Source organism: Mastacembelus armatus, chromosome 22 (genome assembly GCF_900324485.2).
Source record: "Mastacembelus armatus chromosome 22, fMasArm1.2, whole genome shotgun sequence".
NCBI classification, from domain to species: Eukaryota; Metazoa; Chordata; class Actinopteri; order Synbranchiformes; family Mastacembelidae; genus Mastacembelus; species Mastacembelus armatus.
The window spans coordinates 20,338,568-20,362,131 of record NC_046654.1 but is presented as its reverse complement, the minus strand read 5'-3'; the positions used below and the strand labels follow the sequence as shown (position 1 = coordinate 20,362,131).

The window sequence follows — 23,564 nt, the reverse complement described above, 5'->3', positions numbered from 1 at the left end:
CCATTGGACATTGTGGAATTGGCTACAGGGTACTCTGAAGATAACCTGTGGCTATCGTGGGTCGCGCAAAATGCAAAAGAACAAAATATTGGCAATTGTGTAGCCTGTGCTGCAGCACGACCTCACCTGCACACTGAACCTGCACCTCTGTATCCAGAGGACCAATGGGGTTATCGGTGTATGCTAGGACTGACCCAGGAAGCCACTCCGGCCAATTGTACCACTTTGGCCAGCATCTTCCCGCCTGTAGATAATGCCACTAGGACAGGTCCTTTCACTCCAGATCAAAGTAATGGCTCTTACACATACTTCAACATCTTACACACATCCCCAACCATTGGACTAGGGCGGATACCACCCCACTAGTGCAACCGCACACTAAATGGTTCGGTGCTGGGACAGTGGGCCCGAGCAGGTTTGTATTACTACTGTAGGGGACATCGTCTCCTAGTCCGTATTCCAGCTTCCAGCACAGGAACATGCGCCATGGTAAGGCTTAGAGCTCCCTTAGTGCTAGTAGGGGATCGTTTAAAGTCGACTGAACAAGTTGGAAGGGCCGCCTCACTAACTGCACGCCGGAGACGTCATATTTTGGCCCGACGATCCGTCACCAGTACCACTCCAAATTTCGATCTGTCGGTGGGCTCTCCCACCTACATGGATGCCATTGGTGTACCCCGCGGAGTTCCCAATGAGTATAAATTAGCGGACCAAATTGCAACTGGGTTCGAAAACATCCCAATTGTCTCGGCAATCTTCCCAATTACACCCAATAAGAATGTGGACCGAATTAATTATGTGCACTACAATGTCCTTAGATTGGCTAATCTAACTCGCGATGCAGTGGAAGGGCTGGCTGAACAGGTAGGCCCAACCTCACTGATGTCGGTGCAAAATCGTATGGCTCTGGACATGGTATTGGCCGAGAGGGGAGGTGTATCTGCAGTGTTCGGAGACATGTGCTGTACCTTCATTCCCAATAACACTGCTCCAGATGGGTCGGTCACGAAAGCCTTAGAGGGTTTGAGGACCCTCTCTCAGACTATGCACGAGCACTCTGGTATTGACAATCCCTTGGAAGAATGGATGACTGGTATGTTTGGTCAGTGGAAGAACCTTATTATGTCTTTGTTGGTTTCTATTGCTGTTTTTGTGGGTATTTTGGTTGCCTATGGGTGTTGCTTCATTCCATGTATGCACTCCCTAGTGGTCCGCCTCATCTCCTCCACCATTGAGAAACAGGACCCTAAGGTCCTGATGCCCTTGTTGTCTGCGGGTACGGACGACGAGCAGGAGGAGAATGATGTGGTGAAACTCACTACAATGTGATCTCCTAGTGGAGATCAAAAGGGGGATATCAAAATTTCTACTTGCATTTTAGACAATCAATTGTGTGGATTTCACCTTGGCTTAATTGGGTGGGCTCTTAGTAGAGCCCAAAAGGGGGAATTGTGGAATGTGGCCACATCTTACAAATGACTACTGTGAATGGAAAGTACTGGTAACTTAAGGCGGTGGCCAGTAGTGGAAAAGTACTAGTACCTGTGGGCAGTGGTCAACAGTATTCTATTGTGTTACTTCCGCATTGCTTCAGATCTCTCTACCGCCTGCGGGTGAGCTGGTCTCTGGAGATATCTCTGTATGCCAAAATAAATAGTGTGTGAACTTTTGACCTTTCACTCCGTCTCTTCTTAACCCTCCATCAACACACTCGGGGAAAGTTCAGGAGAAACTTTCAACAGTATATAAACCTGGTGTTGTAAAACAGAGTCAGAGGATTCCTGCAAGGACGTCCTCTCCGGGCCCGTGATTAAACCTGAGATGATTCATCACACTTGTGGTTGTTTTCTGAGAATTAGCAACTCTCAAAGTTGAAATTTCTACCACACAAGTTGAGACAGAATAATATCAAAGAGGTGTGGAATGGGATGAAAATAATGACTGGCTATAAGAAGTCACACACTGCTGTGGAAGGAGACTCAAAGTTTGCTAATGAACTTAACCTGTTCTTTAATATATTTGACACCACCTCTGCTTCTTACTCTGATCCACTGTCCTCACACACCATCCCTCCTCCCTACACCACCTTAGCTGAGGCCTTGGGGTCTCTTCACATCCCCCCACCCAACATCTCTGCCAATGCTGCCTCCCCATTGCCCACTGATACCATCTCCTCTATCAGCAGCCATACAACATTGAAGTATACCTCACTTCCAACTCCTCCCCTGCCCTCATCACCTGACTCCTCATCAAGACAATACACAGGCCCAGCCTTTGCCACAGAACAGGTGAGGAAGGAACTAGCTAAACTAAAGGCCAACAAAGCAAAAGGACCAGATGAGATCAGTCCCAGAGTACTTAAGGTGTGTGCTGGACAGCTTGCAGAGGTTTTTCAGAAACTCTTCAACCTCTCTCTGAGGCTCAAAAAGGTGCCTAAGTTATGGAAAACTTCCTGTATTGTCCCATTACCAAAAAGAATCTGTCTCAGTACCCTTAGTGACTTCAGACCAGTAGCGCTAACATCACATGTCATGAAAGTGTTTGAGAGACTGGTCCTGCAACACCTGAGGTCTCAAGTGTCCCCTGCAGTTTGCATATCAAGAACACATTGGAGTGGAAGATGCCATCATCTTCTTAATGCACAGAGCATACTCCCATCCGGAAAGGCAGGGCAACACTGTGAGAGTCATGTTCTTTGACTTTTAAAGTGCTTTCAACACTATTCAGCCTCACCTGCTAAATGCGAAGATGCAGGATATGGAAGTTCCCGCAGACATGGTGGAGTGGATCAACGACTACCTCACTGGGCGGCCACAGTTTGTTCGCTTAGATGGTTGCATATCTGATGTGGTGATGAGCAGCACTGGTGCACCTCAAGGAACTGTATTGGCACCATTCCTGTTTACGCTCTACACCTCAGACTTCCGCTACGACTCAGGAACCTATCACCTCCAAAAGTTCTCTAATGACTCTTCAATCATTGGATGCATCAATAATAATAACGATGAGTGTAACCGCTTTTGACAGCGTGTACTCAATGTCTGTTACGCTCTTTAACTGGGTGCTATGGTGTTTCTAATTATTTTTCCCAATAAACCCAATACCAGGAAATGATTGTGGGCCCAATCAGATTTATCTAGGTTCGTGGGAGCCGAAAGGTGAGCAACTGCAATGGAACAGTCAACACACAGAGGGGATAACTGTGACTTTTACTGTTGTCATTTCAATTGACATAAAATTCCAACATTCAACAAAAATAACACTCATGAGTTAGCGCGCATGTAAACAAAAAAAAATAAAAAAAATTACTAAATTCAGTCCCTTTGTTGTTTTTCTTTTTGATAGAGTCAGTTAAGTATTCTCAGTCCAATGTCCGGTAACCTGGTTAGTCATTAGCTACCACTGTGTTCTTGTCCTTGGGCTGGGCTCGCCATCCAGTACTGGAGAGATGTCCATCCTTCGCTGTGCCGCGTAGCTTCAATTTGGATCCAAACACACAAAAAAAAACCTGACCAGTGCAAGGCAAATACGTTCTAGACAGACAATGGTGTAGGTTCCAAGCTTCGGTTGGCTCACAGCCTTCCTTCAGCTCAATTTTTCCGTCCACTAAATTCTCCGGCTCGGTGTGTCTCGACCGCATGAAGCTCGTAAATGTCTGACACCACGTAAGGCACGCAAAACCGGATGTTCCGGCTCAAGGGCGGGACAATTAACCTTATTGGTTAATATGAGATCACACACTAAATAACATCATTGGTTGCTCATAATGTTGCTAAAACACAATGCAGCTACTTCACAGGTTTTTACCATATTTTAACACTATTTACTAATACTAATGTTCTAATGAACTTGTGTTTACTAGTTTTTATCTATTTCTTTTTATCACTGGGTTACATGAGGAATACAGACACTTGATAAAAAGCTTTGTTGATTGGTGTAACAACAACTGTCTAAAGTGCAATATCAAGAAAACCAGAGAACTGGTGGTGGACTTTAGGAGGAGCAGGAAGACCCCAGTCCCTGTTTCCATCATTGGAGACAAAGTAGAGATTGTGGCATCTGGGTTCAGGAGGCAGACAATAATAAGCCATGGATAAATAAGGACATTAAAGGCCTCCTCAACAAGAAGAAGAGGGCATTCATGGAAATACCTGTGTGTCAGACCAGCCCATTTCTGTCTTAGTTATGTCAGCTAACACCAATTACAAGTCTTAAGTGCTATATATTATCTTTATGATGGGAGCTAAAAGATAAATTAGCTTAGCTGAGACTGATCATTTCCTCTTCCAATCATTAAAGCAGAAACACAAAATAAAAGGCAAATCATATGCGATCTACAGAAAAATTCCTGATTGCTTGTCAATGCAAACTGATAGAAGTCATGCAAATAATTAAGTTGAAACTTCATCTCAGGAAGATATTTCCTCAAAACCATTCACAACTAAAGATACAAGTACAATCCTGGCTGCATTAACAGTCCTTGGTTGGGACTATCCAAGCTCCGGAAATATACTTACATGACATCAGTGTCTCCTATATAAGAAGAAGAAGAAGAAGAAGAAGAAGAGTACTTTATTAATCCCTAAGGGAAAATTCAATTGTTACAGCAGGGGTATTTTTGGGTTTGTGTGTGTGTGTGCGTTATTGTTTATATGGTGGAATTATAGTCTTATGGCCGTGGACACAAAAGACTTCTTGAATCTCACGGTCTTGGCTTAAGGAGGAATTAGTCTGTGGCTGAATGAACTTCCCATTCACCACAGTTCCTCATGAAGTGGGTGGGCAGGATTATCCAATATGGAGTTGATTTTGTCCACCATCCTCCTCTCTACCACAGCCTCCAGACTATGACTGTTATGTTATATAATAATTATGATTAATATACTACATCAATACATATTATTTATTAATATAAAAAATATATATTAAAATAAAATACATTAATTAGAAATAAAATATAATATATACACATACATATACATATATGTAATATAAAATATAATGTATTATAAATAAAATAAATCAATTAAAATATCTAAAAAATATAATTAAAATTATATTGTAGTTATTATTATTATAATATAAATTATATAAATTATAATTATGTTATGTTATAATAACAATGACTGACAAAGCAGCTATGGAGAAGCTCTCACTTGCACTGTGGTCACTGAGATCCTGATAAATGACCTTTGAGGTCATGTCAGCAGTGTCAGTGCCAGCCACTCAACCATATATAACTTGGAAGACATATGTGTTGGTATTAACAGAAAATGGGGACAGCAATGTCTGCCTGTGTGCGTTTGTGTATCTATGTATGCTTGTATGGCCATACATTGTGAGGACCAGTTTAAGCAGTCCAGTTCTCACTTTTCCAGACTCCTGGTTTAGGTTAAGGTTAGGGTAAGGACTGAGGTTTGGCATTTAGTGATGTTTAAACTTAGGGCAAGGCTCTAGGTATTGCATTATGTCGGTGAGTGTCCTCACAAATCTAGAAGTGTGTTTGTGTGTCCGTGCACATGTGCACACATGCAGGCTTAACCAGCTACTAAGTTACAATCTATAGATCCTGAATAGCTGACCTCAGTATTCTGTGTCTTCTGCCTTCTCGTTCCCCATCAATATTGTCAGCTTTTACCCTACATGTCATTCTGTTAATCACACCACCTCAAGATACAATCGAGTATTAAGACCATAAGGGAAGATTTCATTTTGCATGTCGAAAATAATGTTGGGATGTGTCGAGATTAAAGATGAAATAAAATTCTGAGGACCGTGATGATTGTGGGTGAATTCTAACATATGTGTTGGAACTGCATTGTGTTTGGAATGAAGGCCACTGCATGTTGACATAAAACCACTAAATAATGTTTAATTTCTTTAATGTGCCAATTATGCTTAAAACAAATTATATAATGAGTCCATACAGTACACTTAACTTGCCTGTTTGTAGGCCTGTGATTGTTGTATATTTCATTTTGACTTGCTGCCAGGTGCTTTTCGCTCATTGGATTGCACCTAAACAAATATCAACTGTTTTGTTGGTCTAACTTTCACACCACTTTTTCTTCTGTAGCCTATTGCTAAAAGTTTCAGCTGTATCTGAGTTCCACTGATGGTGGCTTTTATAGTCCTTGTGCCCTTGGTTAACTCAGAGTTAATGAAATGAGCGTTGGTTGAACTAACCATGATCATTTCTGAAACCGAAAACTTAAAGAGTTTCCCATCTCATTGTTAATCAACTCAGAGTTCAGGGCTATATATAATATATGTGCTGTCATGATACTGTTGTCAAGCTTCCAGCTGCAGGGAAGTGTACTTAAACTGAGCCTCAGAAGGTCTTTCAGGGTGCTTAAGTCCTCAGAGCACACAAGCTGATAATACTCCTGTGGATGATGTCTACCCCCAGTAGCTCCTAAAGCATGGAGCAGGTCTAGCTTTTACTGTATACACATAAAACAAACTGACATTATGTGTGAGTACACAGGCAAAACTGTTATTTTAAGACAGAAAAGAACACAAATTTGGCTTTAAATGTAATTGTACACAGGAATGAGTTAAACTCTGAACATGGAAATTTCATTCATTTAAAATTGTAATAATTTAATATTCATAGTGTATTATTTGCCATAAGCTGTTTACTCAATGGGAGAACTATAATAAAAGAGTAGTAATTGAATACAGGGAGCTCAATGGCTCATGAACTGAATTGGAGTATTGCAGTGTATTGATTTACTTACATACCACTTCACGGTTAAACCTGAGTGTGTTTGTTAATAGTAAAAAAAAGGATACACAGTGCAGCAAAACACAAAAGACTAAATGCCAGCATATAGCTAACTGCAGAAAAAAACCTCATCTAGTTAGTGCTGCTGGCCTCAAACTCTGAAGTGAAATCCAGGTCCTGGTTGAACTAGTTGAATAAATTCACCAGGAATCACTGGACAACTGTTTTGTTGGTCTAAAAATGCCTCAACTCACTATTAGGGGTGGGAAAAATTATAATTTTTTAGATGCATCACCTTTCACTTTAAAACAATTCTGAATCAATGCGGAAAAGTTGATAAAATTGTATTATTTGTTTGAATAAAGTCCACCAGTCAGACACTACCGGACTACAAATGGCCCACACGCATGTGCTACTGCACAAGCACATTTAGGCTCGTATGTTTATGTATATGAACTACATGAGAAAATGGTGGTACAGACAAAAACTATACGAGCGCTGCATGCTTCATTAAAAGCTACAGTTTGAAGACATTTCAGATTTTATCAAACTGAATCAGAAGGAAAGCGGGACCTGGACTAGAGCCACACTGTTTGTAAGGTGTGTCAGATGAAGATTACATTTTTTGGCAACACAACGATCATGAGAAACCACCTTTCCACCATGTTTCCTACCTGAGCTGGATGAAAAGCAACCAGTTGCTGTCAAAGGAGATGCAATCTCCACTATTTCTCTGAACTCAGAAAGAGCGAAGAAAATAACATCAATTGCAACATTTATTGCAAAATACTCCGTATTCAGCTGTGGAAAACCTGTGGTTCCATGCTATGGTACACACATTGGAGCCAAGATACAACAACGCCTGTTTTTTTGCTGAGACAGCAATACCAGCACTCTAAATTATATGTACTTGTTTTGCTGTTTTGTTCTGACAGCAAGTTTTGTCCCAGGGTTTCTTGCTCATAACAAAAGTTTTTGTTCGAGAAAGGTTCTTATTTATTTATATTTTATAAATAGCTGTTACTGGCACTTTTTGAAAAGCAGAGTTGCATACGTAATTGTGAAGCAGTTTGTCACTTTAATAAAATCATATTTTAAAAAATGATAAATTGATTCTCATCACTCATTCCTGCAGATGTTTTAAAAGTAGCAAGATTTTCATATGGATAAGGCTCTTCTCCCACGATTGCTCAGTTTGGCTGGATGGCCAGGTCTAGGAAGAGTTCTGGTCGTCCCAAACTTTTTCCATTTGAGGATTATGGAGGCCACTGTGCTCTTAGGAACCTTGAGTGCTAAACACAGCTGGACTCCAATGAAGGAGCAGAACCATCTCAAGGAGGATCAGAAGAAATGGACAGCATGTGAGTTAAATATGAGTGTCACTGCAAAGGGTCTGAATATTTATGACCATGTGATATTTCAGTTTTTCTTTTTTAATAAATTTGCAAAAATTTCTACATTTCTGTTTTTTTCTGTCAAGATGGGGTGCTGAGTGTACATTAATGAGAAATAAAATGAACTTTTTTGATTTTGGCAAATGGCTACAATGACACAAAGAGTGAAAAATTTAAAGGGGTCTGAATACTTTCCGTACCCACTGTATATAAACATATGATTAAAAAACAATGCATTCTTGAATCAAATCGTGGGCCTCCAAATCAAAATCGAATCGCAGAATGCCTAATTCCACATAAATTCTCAGACTTCTTCAGTCACCTTTGTTGCTCTGGATAATGGATGGATTATTGTATTATTGCTCTAATATCCTGCTCTAATATCCTGTTATTAATTCATAGATAAACCTCTTGGGCACAGCATGTTGAGTTTATTACAGGATTTCTTCTCCTTTATGTAAATTCTCCACTCCACATTCTCAGTCACCTTTGTTGCTTTTTTAACACTTATTTTAGTTTGTCGAGATTACCACATTGTGACTGACAATCTTTTTTTTATTGGAATAATATATGATAAATTAACTTCTTCTGTAGTTTTTGGTTTGTCATGTTCAAGTCACAATGGTGATATTTTTTTAGAAATTTCAGATTGGGTGCATTATTAGAGAATGAGTGTTATTATCAAAGGGAACTAGAGATGGTAGTATTACTGGGTGTATAGTCCTATGATACAGGAATTTACATACTGTATTTTCCGAACTATAAGTCGCTTTTTCTTTTTTTTTTTAAATCCTCTGGCTTGTCCTGTGACTTATATAGCAAAAACACTTATATGTGTATATTTATAGTAATTTTGTCGAGTAGCCACTAGCGTTAGATGGCTGCGAGAAAAAAAAAAATTCTTGCAGCCCTGCTTTGACAATTCTCGGAGCTTGTTCTCGACACATCATCTGGGCAGAACTTTTTTCTCGGGTGGTGTCCGAGAACTATTGTGTGATTGGAAAAACTGAAATCTGAAAGTCCAGTTGCCATGACTCAACCTCTAGATAACGTCCCCTGGACGACTGAGAATCTACACAGATACTTCAAACAAGTACATAAACACATGTTATAATGGCAGGCCAAACATTTTTCAGCGGTGTACATAATCAAAGTGCACAAATGGTGCAGGTGATCTAACTCAGTCCAAAGGGGGCAACATCTCCCAATGTATGTGCAAAACAGTTTCATGATTGTCCTGAAGACTTGGGTGGCCTTCAAGCCCAGGAAGGCATGAAGCATGATGATAAAGGAGGGGAAATTGACCGAGGCATTCAACCTCCAAGCCCAAGGTTAAGCAATCCCTCCAACATGGGAAAACCCCACCAAATGCCTGTGAAAGTGGTATGTGATACCCTCAGTTATTGGACCAATATCACCACCACTGAAAAATAGGCACAGGAGTGGCTGAAGAGGATCAACAGGTCAAGGCTCCCTTGCAAGTTCAAGTTTTGGACTTATCAGCATGGGCTGCTACCAAGGCTGATATGGCTACTGACAGTCTATGAGATACCAATGACTGTGGTGAAGGAAGTGGAGAGGAAAGTTGAGGCAGTGGCTCAGCATCCCTCCCAGCTTCACAGCAGTGGGGATCTACATCAGATCAGGGCAGCTCAATAACCACAAGGATAGGCCGAAAGTGGGTATCAGACATGGCAATTCTGAAGGCTGAAATCGCTTTGGAGTTGAGAGACATCAATGGCAATGTCTGCAAAGATGGTCCATGCAGAAGTGAGGCGGCAAGAGGCACAGAAGGCAAAGGGATTTGTTGGGGGGGGGGGGCAGCTGGAGAGACAGAGGAGACTGAATATGTGGAAGGGGCAGCCTCAGAGGTAATAATGGTGGAGGGAACAGCTGTAAAGGTAATAACGGTGGAGAGAGCAGCCGTAGAGGTAATAATGATGGGGGGAGTCGCTGTAGAAGTGGAGGTATGGGGAGCAGTCATAGAGAATGAGGTGTTAAGGAGCTGCAGAGGTGGAGGGAGCAACTGCTGTGGTCACATGGCATCTCCCAGAAAGGAGAGTCTCGTCGATAGAACTCTGGAGGCTGGAACCATTCCACAGCTTCCTCTTGAGGTCTCACACTCCCATCTCCAGGTAATCTATTGGGGTGGGGCCTGAGGGAAGACCCACTATGGAAACTGTGTTGGAAAAGAGGCACACTTGCCCACATACTGACTGGATATCACACAGCCGTCACTTGGGGGAGGTACAGATGGTGGCATGACCACAACAACCACACAATCTACAAGTAACACCATTGCAGTTCATCCGGCCAGGGAAACCGCCACTTGTTACAAGGAAAACTAGAGTTAACATCCGTCAGGGCGCACAAGGGCGAGAGATGATAACAGACCTGGAAAGGAGTTTAAATTTCAACCCTATCGAGATTACCTTGAGGCCTGATACAGTCATCTGGTCAGAGCAGGGCAAAAGGGTTATCCTTGGTGAGGCCCATGAGAGGAAGAGCCTAAAAAACCAAGACCTTGCAATGGAGTGTAAAGAGAAAGGCTGGCAAACATGGCTGTTTCCAGTGGAAGTGGGGTGTAGAGGGTTCCCAGCACAGTCTGTTTTTTCAGGTTAGACATGGAAACCAGTCTTGTATAGCTCAAAGCATCTGTGTTTGTGTACTTGTGTGAAGTATGTTTCAGGCCCAAAATGTCATGCTACAGCTTTTTTTTTTTCTGCTTACACAGTTCTTACTTTTCTCTCCTAATCTATCATAGAAGTCTGTCTGTTATAATTTCAGTTCCTTTATTTTTGTTGTAAACTGAAAACATTTGGGTTTGACATCAAAAGATGAATATGAGACAAGAAATCAACATTTCAGCTTGTATTTACATCTGTATCTGATACACAACTTAGAAGATTGCACCTTTTCTTTGAATCCACCCATTTTTCGTGAGAGCAAAAGTATTGGAACATGTGACTGACAGGTGTGTTTTGTTGCCCAGGTGTGTCCCATTACATGTCTACGCTCCACACCATTTACATAGTTCACTTAACGAGGTTATCTGGGCTAGGGGTGGAATGAAACCAACTTGAAGGATAAATTTGAGATTCCATACCAGCTTTTTTTTAGACTAATAAAGCTACTTGAATGAGTAGTGAAACGTTTTGACCTAAAAACTAGAAGTCCAGTTGCCATTACGCAATCTCTAGATACATACGATAATCCATCCTGCCTATTCATAACCAGGGTCACGGGGATCTGCTGGAGCCTGTACCTGCTCTCTTTGGCTGAAAGGCAGGGGTTCACACTAGAAAGGACACCAGTCCATCGCAGGGCCACAGAGTCATATACAATAATTATATAAAAAATTAAATATAGTCATAAAAATATAGAAAAATATAATAAAATCAATGGGAAACATATTGACTGGTGACCTGTCCAGGGTGTACCCTTGCCTTCCACCCGAGAGAGAGCTGGGATAGGCTCCAGCAGATCCCCGTGACCCTGAGCCAGGAAAAGCGGGTATAGAAAATGGATGGATGGATGGGTGGAAACATATTGTACTCTGGTGTAATAGAATATTTACAAGTTTTTACAGTTTTGGTCAGGAGTTGTAAAGATAAAAAAAATGTGTATCCATTTAATCTAATCTATTATTTTATCTATTTTCATATGAGCTACTTTATCTAACCTATAATATGATAATTAGATCTATTTTAACTATCTTAACTATCAATCCTTCATAAAGAACTCCTTGATGTGGAGGAGTCTTCTGTTGCCAGGGAATATGAAGATGTGCACAAGTGATTTCAGTGCTAGAATTACATTTCTTACTGTAAATCATTTCTAATAGAATAATTCTTACTATGATTGTTACCTTGCTCTGGAGCAGGCTAGCTGCAAAGAATAAATCTCCATAGATTCATGCATTCATTGGAATTAACCCACTTACCAGACAGAAACCCTTTAGAATCTTAAAAGCCCATTCCCATTCATCGGTCTTATTGACCTCTACTAGCTAAAACCACAGTCCGATCTGTTAGTGCTAATCCACCCAGTCTCTATAGAGATGTCAATCTAAATGTCATCAGTACCACATATCATATACTTATGATATGTGGTACTTAAATTTGCCCTCCTGAACTCCAGGTGTGTACTGAACAAGACCCATGTTTTAAATGACATTTTCATTACTTATAATTTGGACTTTTTATTTATCACAGAGACTTTGCGTAATGTTGGTAACTTATCTCCATTCCTTGACCTCTGTCCACCATCCTGCAGCTTCCTCAACTCCCCAAGGTCCTCTGGCCATGGAGAGGGCATAGCCACCATACTTAAGTACTGTTTTAAATGTAAACTCTTACCTTGTGATCCCTACCAAACATTTGAGGTGCAACTTCTAAAAACTGACCTTCCAATACCCATTGTATGGGCACCTGAGTCCCAAACTGAACACTAATTTTATCCAAGAATGTTCTGATCCACTCTCTTCTATGTGTTCTCGTAGTGATATAGTACTAGTTTAGGTGATTTTAGTATTTATGTATGCTGCCCCTCTAAACCCATGGTTAATGGGTTTTTATATATATTAGACGCTTTACCCACGCCATACCTGGTCTAACTTACCAGAAGTGTCACATTTTAGATTTGGTTTTATCATCTGGTTTTACTTTCAGTTCAGGAGATCATTGATTGTGGTGTATCAGGCCCAATTCCTCTTTCAGACGATTAACACTCTTTTACACCCTCCAGTTTTGCACTTTGGCCTTGCTGACTCAACAAAATCCTTTAAACAGGAGACATTTAAACACTTCTTCACAAATAAAATTGCGAACATTAAAGCACAAATCTCTCCCCCAGGTTTTGACCATTGAAATATTCAGTGCAATCTGCCACTTTACAGACTTCACTGTCTCATTTGTCCAAGCCACATGTTGCCTGCTGGACATTTTACCTGCACAGCTTTTCAAAGATGTTTTTGCTTACATTTATCCCTTGGTTTTAGCAATTATAAATATTTCATTGTCAACTGGAGTTGTTCCAGAATGTTTTAAACAAGCTATTGTGCACCCTCTGCTAAAAAAGCCCAATCTGGACCCTGAGGAAATGTTCAAGAGAGGATAGTGATCCTACAGATCTCATCTCTTATTAATCAGTAATATCCTGGATATATTTCAGTCGCACTCATCAAAGCACTGAACTTGCTCTGTTAAAAGCTTATAATGACGTCCTTCTCACAGTGGACTCCAGCTCCTGCGCCATACTTCATTTTACTTGACCTCAGTACAGCATTCAATTCTATCGACCACCTCATTCTTGTAAAACAGTTCCACAATGTTGTCAGTCTGTAGAGACCTGCACTAAAATGGTTCACCTCTTATTTAACTGGGAGAACCCCAAGGTTCAATATTAGGTCCTTTATTATTTTCATTATACATGCTCAACCCTGAGTTCAATTCTGGCAAAGTATCATGTTTGCTACCACTCGTACGCTGATGATACTGAGGCTTATTTACCGGTCTCTGCAACTGATAACTCCCTGGCCACTGTCCAGAACTGTCTAGCCATAGTTAGTAAAAAAATTTTTAACAGGTACAAACAAAAACTCCATTGGCTCCCAGTCAAATACATAATTGATTTTAAGATTATACTGATTGTTTTGAAAGCTCTTAATGGTCTCACAATTAATTTCAGATATGTGGCCTCTCACCACCCCCATTGTCAGTTCCCCCGTCGAGCCTAAAAATTAAGATTGTGCCTTCTCCGTTGCTACCCCTAAATTTTGGAATGACCTCCCTCTGTACATTAGAACCTGCCCCTCTCCATTTTAAATCTTTGTTAAAGACACACCTTTTTAATCTGGCATATAATTAGCCTGCACCTGAGTTTTTGTGTCTCTTCTACCTTGCCTGATTTAATTTTTATATTGCACCTTTTTATATTTTAATCTATTTATTTTTTATATATTTTAACTTTTTTCTTTTTATTATTTACTTATTATAAATTACTCGTGGGGGCAATTGACTAAGCAGGGATGCCCAGACTTCCTTTTCCCTGGTGTCCTCCAGCTTTTCTGGGGGGGCACTGAGGCATTCCCAATTAATTAGTTTAAATAGGAAACAGAAAACATTTTTGCCATAATACTGCTTTGTTAAGGTGTGACAAAGGTATTCCAAGGCAAATTTAAGTAATCAGTTGGAGATAATGACTGGAGTTTTTTTTCCACATTGGACAGTAGGAGAGGTAGCTGCATTTTACATACCCCTTGCCATCCAGAAATATGGAAATCTATGTTTTCTCTTTCCCCAGTTTTAACAAATTGTTTTGCCTATAAATTATAGTGAAAATGTTTGTCAGTTTTGTGTGCAAGAGGATACATTCAAATGTTTACTTTTTCAGAACAAATATATTCATCTTACAGAAATATGAAAGAAGAAAGAAGCACATCCTATTTTTAAAAGCTGGATGCAGATGAGTGATGGGTATTTCTTCCAGCTGTTAATTATTTTTTCTGTAATACAACAGTTTAATCTCTTTCAATTCTAGAATCCTATCCTAGTTTTTATTTTTGTTTGCAGTTATGTCTAGGGTACCAGTTGTTCAGTGCCTTCCCTTAATTACTGCATGTTCTGGCAACAAAATACAATAACAATCGGTCAGGGGTCATATTGAGTGTGTAACACCTGACCTTGTCCATTAGATACTCTGATAACATTCCCTGTGAGATAAACATATTATGCATTAGCTAAGCAGAGATGAGATGACTGTTGCAACCCATACATGGAATATGCAAGTTTAGGCAATGCCAGAGCAGCTGACTGTGATCTCACCATGTGCCCCTCCTGCCCTCCAGATTGTACCAAACACTGCAAGAAGGTTTTTCAAATCTGTGGCAAAGATATGCACCAGACAAAGAAGAAATCCCAGCAATAATCTGGGCTGTTAGAGCTGGGAGTGGGGATAAAACATGTCTGGATTTGTTGTTGGTACTATGGATTGAGATTTTTTTATTTATTGAAAATTGCAATTGGATAATAATGGTGTGTTGTCAAAGTTTAATATAAAATATTTACAGTAACATCCTCCACAGGGTGAGGATGCAAAGGTGTACTTATGGACAGATTGTCTCATCAGAAATTCCAGTGTGTCTCTCAGAAGTCCAAACAATAGCTGTTCAAAAACACAAAAAGTGGCAGTAGCTTTGCACATTATGCTCTTTTTAGAAAACCTTAAATTAGTTTAAGATTTTTGCAATGACCCAATACCAATTAATAAAGTTAAGGCTCAGAAAGATGGGCAACATTATTATTATATTTTTTGCTTGCACCCACACACAGTCATGTTTCTGTCTGTATGTTGTTTATTGCTGAGTCTAATGATGTGAGGGTCTTCATTCATGTTTCCAGCCCGAAAACATAAACAGTGAACAAAAACAGCTATTTGCTGTTCCTTTTGAGCAATGCAGATTTTGCCAAATGTGAAATCAGCCAAAGTGGGCATAGCTCTAGCAGAGTACCGCCATTTGGCTTTGATCTCCACCTGGATAGCAACATTCTTGCCAGATGACATTGCAATGCATTGAAGAAAGTTTTTCGTAGCTCACAGTTGAGTTTTTATGCCAGAGAGTTTCTCTCTCATGTGTCACATGTTTAGTTATTCCTCTGTCTCTTTTAGTTATTATGATACCTGTAATAAGTGTAATGTCCTGGTAGCTTTGTAGACGAGGATCTTTGATCAAAAGCCAGCTAGCCTAGCTCCATTAGTGGGTGTGGAGCCATCTAGCCCAGGGCCTGTTAGCTGTCTGATGGCAGCTCCAGAGCAGCCTGGAGAATTAGCCTGAGTGACGGTCTGACGGAAACATACTGCTAAGCAAAAGCCCACGGTTCATCATCTGCTCGTTCACGTTTCTAAACATTTTTCCCCCACATCAGAAATCTGAAGTTAGAGACTCCAGCGACCATAGTCAAATGCATTCCTGGGGCCAGAGCCACATCAAGTCAAATTTGAGCTGCTGGCTGCAGTGTATTATGTGTATCAATGTATGTATGTGTAATGGCGTTTTTTTTCCCATATACAGAATCTGAACCCCTTTTGGGACAATAAACTAACTAACCAACTAATCATAAATATGGTAAGATTGTTATTCACATTGGCAGCAATGACACCCAGTTACGGCAATCAGAGGTCACTAGAATTGAGGTTGAGTCTGTGTGTAACTTTGCCAAAACAATGTCAGACTACATAGTTTTCTCTGGACCCCTCTGCAATGTGACCAGTCATTCCACCGCTAGCTGTCTAAGTAGTGTCCAATGATGTGGGCTTCATAGACAATTGGGCAACTTTCTGTGGAAAACCTGGTCTGATAGCGAGGGACAGCATCCATCCAAATTTGGATGGTGCGGATCTCATCTAGAAATCTGGCAGAGTTTATTAGCCAACCTAAAGTTTGACAATACAGAATGGGGACGGGGATGCAGAGTCTTAGTCTTAAATGCCTCTCTGCAGTTTCCTTAGAGCCATTGACTCAGATAAAGTCATTATAGGGGGAGATTTTAACATTCATGTAGATGTTGAAAATAATAGTCTCAGCACTGCATTTAATTCAGTATTAGATTCAATTGGTTTCTCTCAACATGTTAATAAACCCACGCACTGTTTTAATCACACCCTTGATCTTGTTTTGAAATATGTCATCGAAATTGAACAATTATTTGTGGTAGTATCCTCTTTTGTCTGACCATTCTTTAATAACTTTTTAATTTAAAATAATGGATCATGCAGCGTTTGGAAGAAAATTTCACTACAGTAGGTGTTTATCTGACAATGCTGATAATAAATTTAAGAAAATGATTCCATCTTTATTATGCCATGTGCCAACACAGTGGAGGGCAGCTGCCTCAATCCCACTCCCTACCAAATTGATCATGTTGACAGTGCTGTAGCCTCACTGCATGAAGCGCTTGATACTGTGGCTCCTCTGAAAAAGAAATGAGTGAATCAGAGGAGATCAGCTCCATGGTACAGTTCACGTAACTTTAAAGCAGGTATCACAAAGGCTCAAAAGGAAGTGGCATTCTACAAACTTTTTACCTAGCCTAGATAAACAGTCATAACAATAGCATAACAAAAAAGCTCCTTATAAAGCCAGAGTTGCATATTATTTAGGGTTGGATATCATTAAGGATGTCACAATATCATATGTACCTCGATACAGTGTGGTATGGTACGATGCGATTTGATATGGTATCCAATATATAATGCAATATATTGCAATGCTCAACATCATCTTAAAAATAGTGCTGAAAATACAACTTGCTGTGTACCACTTAGGTAATCTAATAATAGACAGACACATCTTAATATATTGGTAAGTGAGTGGAACTGTTTTGATGAATTTTCATGTTTTCATGTAAGAACAATCCCAGGTTTCTTTTCAGCACCCTAGCCAGGCAGACAAAAAGTCACAGCTCTGTTGAGCCCAGTGTTCCATTAGCTCTCAGCAGTGATGACTTTATGAGTTTCTTTACAAATAAGATCACAACTATTAGAGATGAAATTCATCAGCTACCTGTAGCTGCCGCAGTTGAATCTTCTACAATAGTTCTTGAATTATTTTTTAAGACCTCAGTTATGTTTAAACTGCTTCTCTCCCATGCCAGCAGTTGCTTCCTCTTAATCATCAACATGTCTCTTAGACCCCATCCCAACTACACTGATCAAAGACATCCTGCCATTAGTTGGCTCATCTTTATTATTTATCACTAGTAACAGGCTTCATGCCTCAGGCTTTTAAGACTGCAGTAAGCAAGCCATTACTCAAAAAGCCTAGGCTTGATCCAGGAGTCCTTGGTAATTATAGAGCAATATCCAACCTACCCTTTATTTCTAAAATCCTTGAAGCTGTTGCTAAGCAGCTATCAGACCACTGACATAGAAATGAACTATTTTCAGATTTTTAATCAGGATTTAGAGCACATCATAGTACAGAAACTGCACTGTTGATAGTGACCAACACACTTCTCTTAGCCTCAGATAATGGACTCATCTGTGTACTTGTCCTGCTAGACCTTAGTGCTGCATTTGACACTATCAGCCACAGAATCTTATTACAGAGACTGAGGCATGTGATTGGAATTAAAACAACAGTGCTAAATTGTTTTAAAACGTATTTATCAGACAGACTCCAATTTATTCATGTTCATGATGAACCTTCCACGCACACAAAAGTTAGTAATGGAGTTCCATAGCATTGTATTAATTACCTTTGTTATTCAGATGACAATCAGCCTGTATCTAGCTATGAAACATGATGAAACAAAGCAGTTAGCCACATTTTCAGGCATGTCTAAAGGACATAAAGGCCTGGGTGACCAGTAACTTTCTACTTTTAAACTTTTAAGTATTTGGGCCTAAAAACCTCAGAAACAGCTTTTCTGAAATTATAGCTACTCTAGATGGCATAGCCCTGGCCTTCAGCACTACTGTGAAAAACCCTGGAGTTATCATCTCTAGAGATGTCTTCTTTCACTTGCGCAATATTGCCAAATTTAGGAACATCCTGTCTCAAAATGATGCTGAAAAACAGTCCATGTATTTAATACCTCAAGGCTATATTACTGTAACTCATTACTATCCGGATATCCCAGTAACTCCATAAAAAACCTCCAGTTAAATGCTGCAGCCAGAGTCCTGACAGGAACGAGCAAGAGAGATCATATTTCTCCTATATTAGCTTCTCTTCATTGGCTCCCTGTAAAATCCAGAATAGAATTTAAGATCCTTCTCCTCACATATAAATCCCTTCATGCTCAAGCTCCTTCAAACCTTAAAGACCTCATAGTACCATATCATCCCAATGTGGTTCCCAGAGTTTCTAAAAGTAAAATAGCCTTTAGCTATCAGTCTTCTCTCCTGTGGAAACCAGACAGACACCCTTTATACTTATAAGGTTAGACTTTCCTTTCTGATAAAACTTATAGTTAGGGCTGGCTCAGGTGACCTGAACCAACTCTTCATTATGCTGCTATAGGCCTAGACTGCCTGAGGACCCCCGATCGGTGCACTGAGCTGCTCTCTCCTCTTCTCTCCCTCCTTCTCTGTTCTCTTCCTATCCTTCTCTTCCTGCCCTGTCCCTGTCCTGTCCCCTTCATGTGTATATGCCACCACTATGTCACAAACTTTGTACCTTCTCTCTCCTGTAGTTTGTTCTCTCTCTCTCTCTGTACCTTCTGCAGGTGTACCTGGTCCTGGAGCTGTATATTTCTGATGTGCAGTTACTGGCCCCACCAACCTGCAGTGTCTATTTAGATGAGATTAGATTAGATAAACTCAGGAAATTCCTTGGTCACGGTAGCTAAGTTACCTACAGACACTCTTGAAAACTATTAAATAATAAAAATGCAAATAGAATAAAATTTGTTGTTTATTGCTGCTGTTCTTTTCTCTCTCCTCTATCCACTCACCCCAACCGGTCGAGGCAGGTGGCCGCCCAAACTGAGCCTGGTTCTGCTGGAGTTTTTTTTTTTTGATAAAAGGGAGTTTTTCCTCTTCACTGTTGCCAAGTGCTTGCTAATAATGGAATTGGGCTTATGTTTAAAAGGGGTTTAATGCTCTTTTGCATTTCTTTTATTAACCCTCTGGGGTCTGAGGGGGTTTTGGGGCCCAGGACAAGTTTTGGCATGCCCTAACATTTGTGCTTTTTTCAGTTGCTTTTAAACATATTAATGGCTAAAGTCTGACTGTAATCAGCACAAACTGGGCTACAATAATATGTGAGAAGCATGTTTATACATGATTGTGTTTTTGAGAAATGCATGGTTAGTGAAAAACTAAAATTTTTAAGTCACTGAAATAAGACCATAAAACACAAACAGAATATTGGTTCACAACACTTTTGAGAACTGGATCTTGTAGCCTAGAGTTTTTGCTTCAAAATGATGTGAAAATCATCTTGTTCACTCATTTACAGAAAACAATACACTGATGAGACTTTTCTAAGGCCTTTTTTTTTGTAGAAAGGGCATATGCAAGAAGGCGTGCATGATCATGAATAATCATGTGATTCACCTGAGAAGACAAAGGTCCACAAAATGAGCTGCATAACCACCCTTTCAATCAGCAATGTGGCTGAGAGGGAATTACTCATCAGGAATTATATCTTCCACTGGGTCCAGTCGCTCTTCAAATGCAAATGTTTGTCATCTGAGTCGCGTTTTTCCTCTGATGAGAAACTAAAGTCTTCATTGCTGTCCAGGACCATCTGAAGTGCTTCTTCGGTTCTGGACAGTAAATTCTATGATGAAGCTTGACGTTTTATGCGATTTTTCGGGGGCGTGTACATAATTACCTGGCTCACCTCCGATTATTTCCATATGAACAGTGCGCTCAGTGCGAGGGGAGATCACATTAGCTATAATGAGGTGAGACAGGAGAAACCATACCGCTCCTTACTTTCATACGGATTACATAAAAAGAGATTATTTGTTTTGAACTTGTATTGTTTCATTTAAAAGTAGACATTTCAAGCTTTCTATACATATACAGTGGGTACGGAAAGTATTCAGACCCCTTTAAATTTTTCACTCTTTGTGTCATTGCAGCCATTTGCCAAAATCAAAAAAGTTCATTTTATTTCTCATTAATGTACACTCAGCACCCCATCTTGACAGAAAAAAAACAGAAATGTAGAATTTTTTGCAAATTTATTAAAAAAGAAAAACTGAAATATCACATGGTCATAAGTCATAAGCTGCAATGACACAAAGAGTGAAAAATTTAAAGGGGTCTGAATACTTTCCGTACCCACTGTATTTCTCATGTCTTTGAGGCAACTATTCACTGAGTTTCAGGTTGTTTTATTTATGTATCTGTGAAGAGAGGTGACAGGTGAGACAGACACAACAGCCATGTTGTGTCACCAAGTTTATACAGTGGCCCTGAAGGGACAAAATAAATACTGGTTTTACACAAAAAATCGTGCTTTGTTTTAAAAGTGATGACACTGTACCCTCCCATGTTTCTGGAAACAGAGGGTGGGGTGTGAGGGACACTCAGAAGGTTGCATTCTGTAATCTCACCACTAGATGCTGATAGATTTTATACACTGAACCTTTAAATGGAAAAACTCAAACTAGTACATTTAAATGAAAAAAAAAAAATTTTAAATCCCAACATTCGCTACATGAATACTCCTAATGTAGTGTAAAAACCCAAATTCATAATATCAAAGTAATTCATGAGGTACTATTTCTGAGCTTAATCCAAGAATTAGTAAGTGAGTGAAGCCTATCACATGATAAATAAATGAGAATGAGACAGAATGTTGTTTCACACCCATCCTCCAGAATGATAGACCGCTGAGGCAAAGGTGATAAAAGTAGACATGTAGCAAGAACAAATGTACAGACGTTAAAGTGTAAACAGATTTCAGTCCTCACACTGTTGGAAAAATGTATACACACAGACACAAGTTTGCTATTGAACAGCTCCTTTCACCTGCACATATGTGCACAAATACACCAGGCTGCTGTGTCAATTATGTATCAGTTGCCTGTCAGTTCCACAGCAGCAGAAAAAATAACACTTTGAAAGGGGAAAACAAGCTCTTTTCATGGACCACAGAGATTTTTTAACAACTTGTAACAAGTTTTAGTATTTGTAGAGCCTTTATGAGTTTAAAGGAACCTGGATAATTACAGAGCTTTATGTTTCTGGGGTGAGGGTTGGCTTAGATCTCTCACACCAAGACTTATTTATTTAGAATTCCTAAACTGAGGAATAAAAAAATCCATTATACAAGACTGTTTATTTCACTGGCCAAGAGAAGAATGAGGAACAGCAGTGTAAACTAAGGACCCCAGAAAGATTTTTCATTAAAATCAGTTCTATGCTGTGCTTCACTTTTCATGACTTCATCTTCTCTCGTTTGCGTATGTGATATGGACCATCATAACTGAGTAGTGAATCTAAAAATTAGTCATCAGCAATTCATATATTAAATTAGTTCAAACTCTTTGTCAAGAAAAAAAAAGCCAAATATTTGCCTAATTGTCACTCAACCAAGGTTCGAGTGCTCAGGTCACCAACAGATCAGGTTTTATTGATTTGATTCATTTCTTGGTTACCTTTCCATGTTTGATATAGTGGTGAGAATAGCTAGATGAAAAAAAGCTATTTTCACCTCCTCACAGACCATAGAAAACCAATTTCACACTCCTTACAGGATGCAAACCACCAACTGTCCTTTAATTTAGCAATACTAATCCAGATACTGCAGATGCACACAGCATCTCCAAATTCAGTGTTTTTCCTGTCTATAAACATGTTCTAATTACCTTATTCAAACTCACTTGTAAACAACTGATTTCTGTGCCACAACCCACCTACCTATCTAGAATAACGTATTCAACAACTACTGGTCAGTTGCAATGAAACTTGGTAAAGATAATTACAGTCCCCAGAGGGACATTCCCTGATTACCATGCACATGCATACTCTCGTGCCAGCTTCAGACTAAACTGTTAGCTAATTGTTTTGTTTTTAAATTCTTAAAAACGTAATCTAGAACCATCCAGTGGCAGCAGCAGTTCCATAAAATTTGGGCACTTGCAAGAGATTTTTTAAAACTCTGAGCACTAATGGTCAAAATCTTCTGATGTTTAGTCCTTGGTGTGGATTGAAAATGCTATATCTTACCCTACCAATAATCATTTCAAGAACATCTTTTGCCTGACCTGCTCAGCCAGGTAAATATGTTTCTAAAGTCTCCAAGCCCAAGCCAATATTACCCTGATGACCTTATTAGAGCTATTTTCTCCATAGGATACATAATATAACTTTTCACAAAATGGCCAGTATCGACCCCAGAGAGACCTTGATAACTGAAGTGTTCCTTTAATAATTCTGCATTTTCACCTAATATGCCCAATATTAATAGTGGAGAAATAATTCATTAGCCTTTGCTCAAGAATTGTCTGCAGCTGGAATGGTGGTGGTTTCAATTTCATTGCCCTCAGTCACCTCTCACATGTTCCATACAGCTGAACTTTATGTAAACCATGAGATAGAGGAGTGCACACACAGTCATTCCATCCCATTACAAGCAGGCTGGCTGCAAATACTTGGATGCTACTTCCATTGGGATAGTGATATAAATGAGGTGGAGAGAGATGAAAGCATAACAGAGATGATCTGTTCACAAAAAGGCATGTCCACGATGAATTAAACAAGTTATGGCTACAAAACAACCACTAACTCTTGTCATATTATCTTAACAGTAGGCAACAGATAAATGAAAGGTTACTATCTGAATAGCAAAATACTACCAAGTCTTACATTTATTTTATTACATTGAAAGAAGACTAGTAGCGTAATATGGACGAATGGCAGTCGTACGGCTCATTCTGAGACATAGAGGGATGTAGAGGTGCTGAGACAGGAGAAGGTCCGTA

General features: G+C 39.7%; 1 protein-coding gene across 1 annotated transcript in view; it reads right to left on the bottom strand.

Annotated features, from left to right (window-relative positions):
• The window catches only part of bach2a (BTB and CNC homology 1, basic leucine zipper transcription factor 2a), a 78,300-nt gene that overhangs the window by 53,668 nt on the left and 1,068 nt on the right, over window positions 1-23,564 (bottom strand). The gene's annotated exons all lie outside the window — the stretch shown is intronic.